Consider the following 7,859-nt stretch of genomic DNA (forward strand, 5'->3'; position numbering starts at 1 on the left):
AGCATTTTTCTCATAAGTCCATTTGAAGATCCATGGTAGTTTGTAGGTCTTGCAGAAATGGAGCTCATAAGGAAACATCTGGGAATGCCGATTCAATTTTGTACCAGCAAATTGTTGATAAAATGTAAAAGCTCTGGCGAGCTGCTCAGGGAGATTCTGGGAAATTAAACCAAATAGGTCCCACCATTGGAGAAACCAGTAGGGGAAAGTTCCTTTGAATCTTTTATCAAAATTGATGAACCATGAATGGCTCATATCAGGTACCTGAAAGAACATGAAACGTCTCCAGGCAGTTATGTAATCAAAATAATTATAACTCAGCGCAGAGTCTTGGAGCCGTTTAAGAGTGGATGGGTTGGTACCCCATTCATCTTCTGTGATGACTCGGAGGATATAAGCACTGTGATAAATTAATTTGGTGGAATCATTCTTATCATAAATGGGTTTTATGATAAGAGAGTTGGTGAGGATCAAAATACTGGAGTAATACTGGAGATTTTTGGAGGAATCTTCAGGTATCCAGTGGAAATTAGGGAGAAAATAAGAAGAGGCTATTTTGAACGGATCTGTAAAATTAGAACGGCAAGGTTCTATATGGAACAGATGGGTAAGAAATGGCTTCTTCATATACATAGAATTTCCTTTTGGGAGGAAAAACTGTGGAGTAATCAAAGTAGGTCCTTTTGATGCAATTGCTTTTGCACATGGATCAAAAGGGGTAGAAACCGTAGACGCAAAGGTCGACGGTTGCGCAATTTTACCAAGAGGTGTGAACCTATTGGCAATATCCAGTGCTGTGGAGGGAGCACTGGGCACAATGGAGGATCCAGACTCATTCTTGATGAGTTTTATACTGGGTATTGGAGGTGGGGGATTCGCTCTCTGTTTCTCTTTTCCTTTCTTTTTGCTGACGCTCATGGTTGGGTGTCTGCAAGAATTCTCTGGTAAGAAAATCAGGGATAGAATTATCAGTGCCTTTGATGTATTCAATATCAAAATCAAAAACACTTAAAATGCCTTGTCATCGTGCAAAAATATGTTTTGATGCAATGTTTTGAACATCTTGTTCTAAAACAAATTTAGCATTCATGCAATCAATGCGAAGTAAAAACTTCTTGTTTAACAAATCAGATTGAAATTTAGAAATACATAGTACTATAGATAATATTTCTTGTTTAATAGTACTATATTTTTCTTGTGCAGGATTCCAGGTTCCAGAATGGAATCGAACAATTTGTTCAGATGAACCTGGTGAAACAGATTGTTTCAGAATGCCACCATAACCAAGTTTTGAGGCATCTGTCTCAACTATTTTGAATGAATCAGAAGTGGGGATACCAAGGCACGGCAGAGTTTTGACATGTGCTTTGATTTTCCTCACTATTTTAGTATGTATTTCTGTCCAAGGAGGAGGATTGGAAAGAAGTCTTTTGAACAAAGGACGACATTGTTTCCTCATATCCTTGTAGAAATCAGCAACATAGTTAAGAGATCCTAGAAATCTCTGTAACTGATTTTTGTCAAGAATGACATCAGGGAATTTGTTGGCAAAATCAATGGCTCTTTGGATGGGCCTGATTTTTCCTTCAAAAATATCATAACCAAGGAATCTGATCTTGGTTTGGAACAATTTGATCTTTCTCGCAGAAACGACAAGACCATTGAGTCTAATGATGTCTAGAAACGAATTTAAATATTTCCAGTGTTCATCAATAGATTTTGAAAAAACAAGAACATCATCTATGTAGACGATGGTAAAAGCAGTGAACGAATTGAAAATGTCGTTCATGATATGTTGGAACTCACTGGGGGCATTTTTGAGACCGAATGGCATCACATTCCATTCGTAATGACCAAAGGGAGTAACAAAGGCTGTCTTGTACCTATCTGACTCGGCTATCTGGATTTGCCAAAACCCGGACTTGAGGTCAAATTTGGAAAAGACTACAGCATCACTCAACCTATGAATTAAGTCATTTTTGTTGGGAATAGGATACCTAATCCACTGTAAGACTTTGTTCAAAGGTTTGTAATTAATGACTAGACGAGGGGTACCTCTCTCTAGTTCGGCCTTTTTACGGACATAAAAAGCTAGGCAAGACCAGGGGGACTTACTCTCTCTAATTATGCCTTTATCTTCTAGATCTGCAATTTCCTTTTTGCAGAATTCTAAAGTCTGACTATTCATCTGAATTGGTCTAGCTTTAGTGGAAATTGTGCGTTCATCAAAATTTTTGATATAGGGAAGAGAAACGATGTGTTTCTTCTTATGCCAAAAAGCATTTGGTAAATCAGAACAAACATAAAAAATAAGACGCTTGTTAAAATCATCAATTTTTGAAATCAAAATGGGAGAAGATAAATGATCAGAAATCTTTTTGTATCTTATTTCTTGTTGAAGGAAATTAAGATGCTTTTGTTTTGCAGAAAGTAAAGATTTCAAACCTTTATCATGATCAATCTCTTGACGAGATACAAATTTGAATTTGACTTTTTGACCAAAAGGGTCGGTAGTAATACCATCTTTTTCAGTCAAAAAAGGATATAAAGCAGAAATAAAGGGAATGCCTAAAATCACTTTGTCAGACATGTTTTTGACTAAAACAGAAGGGATTTTAAAGCAAACATTATTTTGGCAAACATGAGCGTTATTAAGCTCAAAAGTAATTTTCATCTGAGATCCATTTGCAGAAAATAATCTCTCAGAAGATTTTTCAAAATATTTGCTGGGAATGAGTCCTTCCTGAATACAATTCAGGTCTGATCCGGAATCAATCATAGCAACAACAGAAAATTGAAAATCATGGGCAACCACAATGGTAACCCTTGAAAACCATTTCGGAGAAATGGTATGATGGATTAAACAAATCTGGTTATCAGCAGCTAACTCATGTTGGCTAGAACCAGAGTCGTTCGTTTGCTCATTATCAGAAGGGATATCCTGATCAAGTTGTTTATCAATTTTGAACACTAAAAATTCTTGTTTTAAAATCTCATTTTCAGACTTAAGGTTGTTAACCTCAGATCTGAGTTCAACGATTTCTTTTTTAACAAGATTTATTTCGTGTTGCAAATCATTAGTGGAAATATCCTTGGGTTTTTTCTTTTGAAATCTTTCCAAGGTTTCTTGAAAACTAATCCTGTGTTTTGAGGGTTCTGGTTCCTGGCGACCCAGAAGTCTCTTTAGCTTAAGAAGATATTCTTCTTTGAGCTCAGGATTTGTAATTTGGGAAATCAAGGTTAGCAATAAATTCTCCTGTTCTTCAGACTTAGTTAAAACATGAATTGTCTTTCCTTTAGTCTGGCAACAAGTATCATTACAATTGCAACCTAGCTTAGGACCAGTAGAATCTGAAAATTCAGTTTCTGAGTGATACTCTGAATCACTTGAACTGAATTCGAGGATATCAGATGATGAAGACGAAGCTATTTCTAGGAGTCGAAATAGTTCTTCTTTATCATTGTTATCAATGTTCAACTGATTAAGCTTCTTTTTAAACTTTTTATCTTTTTTGGCTTTCTGGGGACATTTATTAGCGAAATGCCCTGGATTGCCACAGATATAACATTCTTCTTGAGAAGAATCTTTAGATTTCTTTTTCTTAGAAAATGGCTTAGAAAATGGTTTTTTATAAGTTTTCTTATAAAATTCATCATGGGGTTTTCTCCTGATACCACCATGAAGTTTAGAAAACTTGTGTCTCCTTTTAGAGGGAGCTATAGCAGGAAGTCCAAATTGTTCACAAAATGTTCCCATTTCGTATTTGGCTTTCTTGCTATTTCTCATCTGCTCTCGGAGCATTCTTTGATCATTACACATACTAATACCAAGTTTCTTTATTACAGCACATATATCACCGTAGGTGTATGTATCATAATTAAGAGACCCAGCAACAGTAAGTTCATCCTTCACTTTATAAGCAAATAAGCGAGGTAAACCATCAATAAATTTCTCCTTCCAGTAAGGCTTCTGGCTATCATCACGAAGCATTACTTTGGAAATAAAAACATCTTGGTACCATCTATAATCAGACATCTGATGACATCTAAGATTATTTAATTGGTCGCTGATACGACTGGTTATATCAGATGGTGTACCAATAAAATGCTTTAAAATTGTATAAATTAAAGTATTAACTCCATCAGATTGAGCAGATCCAATGGATTCATCAAAAATAGGGAACCCTTCATCATTACGCTTGACAGCATTCTGAATAGTTTCCTTGGCATCTCTGGTAAGGTGTTTATCCCACCAGTTTCTTAAAACACCGGAAAAACCTTGTGTTAAAATCTTAACAATATCAGGCTGTCTGATATTATTATTCACATAAGCATTTGCTACAAGGGACATTTTACTCATGGTATTCATGATCTCTTGTTCAGAGAAACCATCAATATTCCATTCGTAAACCTTGTCAGCAGAGTAAGAAGATTGGCTTTGAAAAATTTTTTCTTCAAACTGTAAATCAGGAGGAGTAGGCCTGGAATACCAATTCTTCGTCAGACTCATTGGTTTGGGTCCTTTTGAAGAAAATGTGGCGATTTCAGGTTTTAAAACAATATCTTGAAAATTGTTTTCAAGTAAATCAAGATCCTTTTCTTTAGAGGAGTGATCGTTAGAGGACTCGTCTGTGGTTTCAATGAGAACTTCTTCTTCTATTTCTTTGTTAGACAAAGCACTAGTAGAAGGCTGTTCTTTTTTCAGATCTTTAAGTATTTGATCAATCTTATCTAAAGTCTGTGCCTGAGGTATTTTAAAATCAATTTTGGCTCGACTTTCGGGTAAGATAATCAAAGGTTTTTCAATTATTTTCTTTGGTTGATCTGTATTTAAAACCAAAGGAATAGGATCAGGTTTTTCAACCTTTTCTTCAATCCGATCTAACTGTTGTCCGATCGTATGAAGAGCAAGATTCACAAAGTTATTTTGAGAAATAACCTTTTTTGTTTCTTTGAGAATCTTGTCCTTCTCAGGATCTCTGGAAACAGTTTCCGAGATTTTGAAAGGCGAAGCAGATATCTCAACTCCCTTGTGGGTGATGAGAACAGTCTCCAAAGGTGGATGGCTTGACTGAACTACCATCTTACCTTCTTCCTGGACAAAATCAGTTTTAACAACGTTTAAAGTGTTGTTTGAAACATAAATATTTTCAACAAAATCAAAGAAAAGAATATGCTGTTGCTGCTTATTCATTTCTTCTTTCCATTTCCGTTTAACACGTTGTTTTTCTTTTTCGGAATACTTTGCATGATAGGCTTTTCGCCTAGCACTATTTTTTGAAAGTTTGTATTCTTCAAAAAGATAAACAAGATCAAACGCAAATGGTTTATTCAACACAGTTAGACTGTGATGAATCTGAGGAGCAACAGGGGCTACCGTTTCTGAAGCTGTGGGTGATTCAGAAGATTCATCTTCTTTATCAGCTTCGTTATGAATAGGCTGGTCTTTAGAGGAACCAGCACCCTGTGCTGTATAAAAAGCAGAAGTAACTTGAGAGGACGTAGAGAGTCCTTTCAGTTTTAAAGCAGGTTTAACAGGTTGGGCAGTTTTAACAGAATCTTCCAGAAATTGTTTGAGATTTTGGTCTCTTCTTACTGGAATTTCTGACCCTTCAAAAGAAGAACTAGATCCAGCATAAGAATTTCTTCTTAGCCCTGGAGATCTATTCTGATCAAAACAAATTTTAATGGTTCCATCCAAATACTGTTGAATGTTACTTGGATAACTATCAACCGGGTTTCGAGGGATAGCGATCGGAGGAACTTCTTCTTCCAAGATCCATTCTTTGGGAAGAGTTATATCTTTCCAAAAAATCATTCTTGGGGTGGAAATTTCCGCATCTGGGGTAGAACTCTGGATCAGTAGAGTTTTTCCCTGGATGGGTTTTGCAATAGCTCTAGGATTTAAATTCGTTTTTAAAAGACGATAATAAATCCTGTAAATCAAAGTGAGAGGTTTACTCCCTTCAAGCATATCATAACCAGAGGTCAAAATATTTAGAGTTAAACATTTTGAAATATGATTATCATCAATAGCAAGAGTTAAATCAGGATAACAATTAAAATGGACTGGTCCGTTCGTTAAAGACGATTGGATCATTCCGAGAATACTTGTTTCAAAATGATTGAATCTGGCATCCCTTAGACAGAAAAGAACGGATGCATCGATGTCTTTCCTAGTTAAAGGTTTGGCAGCAATCTGGACAGATCCAATATGTATATATCTAAATCCATCCTGGAAGAACTTAGCCATCTGTTCTTTTGGGAACAGGTAACATTTTTCTTGGGATTTAGATATAGCATAAGTTTGTTCAACAGTACGCACGCAGTGTTGTGTGTGCAAAGTTCTTTCAAACCAGTTGGTTCGATAAAGCTTCTTGACATCTAGATTTGGAATCTTCCATGATCCCAAAGCAGAAGACTCAACTGCTTCAAAAGCACAGTCTTCCTCATTCACTATGTCAGGCGGCATAGCCGACCTGGAACTAACTGTTGAATTGGATCTACCTATCCAACTCATTTTGTCCTAGGACAACACCGACCATCGCATCTCAGGGGTCTGCGAACTTACCACTCTCGGCCCTCGAGTTTGCACCTATATCTGCCCTAAACGCCAACCTCGGCTTAACACGGGACTTACCAGGTACCTCACCTACTTGTCGAAAGATGATCCTGAACCAACCAAAGTAGAAACTCCGGGTGGGGGTTGTCTGAAAACAAAATAAGTTCAACAGGAAAGAAGCAATTCACAACAATTAGATACCAGATTGGCTCTGATACCAAGACAGCGAGAAGAAGGAAAGGGCGGAGCCTGACTGAAGAAGAAGAGAAGGAAAGAACTTTGCACACACAACACTGCGTGCGTACTGTTGAACAAACTTATGCTATATCTAAATCCCAAGAAAAATGTTACCTGTTCCCAAAAGAACAGATGGCTAAGTTCTTCCAAGATATATATACACACACACGATCTTTCAAACAGATGTATCTTCTAAAAGCATCCAATTCTGATTATTTTAATTGAAAACTGTGTTAACTACGAAAAAATTATATAAAAGGCAATTCACAAATTGATATCATGATTTAATATAATACGTTAGATTATAAAATTATTTTTATTATAAAATAAATTTAATATATCATATAAAGTTATATCAATTTATAAATTTATTTTTATATGAATTTTTTTTATAAGTATAACATTTATTTTTATTTAATTTTATTCTTCTTACGTCAAAGCGAGAATGGACGAGAGTGGATGAGATTCGTAACTGCCAACAACAACAAACAAAATCATCGTTGAGAAACAAAGAGACAAAATCACAAATTGTACCGAAAAACTATAAAAAGTACTTTATTCCTATTATTGAATAATAGCATGCAAAAGTTTTTTGAAAAGCGTAATCTTCATTCTGAATTTTACCATTCTCTCATCTTTTAATAATATTTAATTACGTAACGTTAGATAATTAAAAATTATTTATTATATTTTATTTATAAATTAATCATTTAATATCATATCATAAAATAATAACAAAAGAGTTAATAAATAATTTTTTTTTTTTTCAAAAAACAGTAATAACAAAATCTGTATATAAATTATTTAATAATTACTTTTGAAAACACGCAAATCCATCATTCACTAGTAAAGAAAGTTTACATTTGGAGTGAAGGTGACATACGATGATATGTAAATAATTAAAAAAAAATAGTAAATAGTAATAAATAATTTATAAATAATAATAAAATAATTTAAAGTGATCAAATCACCTCACTAATCCTAACCGTTAGAGTTTTAATTGAGGTTAAGTGAATTAATAAGTCAATCGTTTTTAAATGCCAAGACAATTTCTGGGACA

Source organism: Juglans microcarpa x Juglans regia, chromosome 2S, assembly GCF_004785595.1.
Source record: "Juglans microcarpa x Juglans regia isolate MS1-56 chromosome 2S, Jm3101_v1.0, whole genome shotgun sequence".
Lineage (NCBI taxonomy): Eukaryota > Viridiplantae > Streptophyta > Magnoliopsida > Fagales > Juglandaceae > Juglans > Juglans microcarpa x Juglans regia.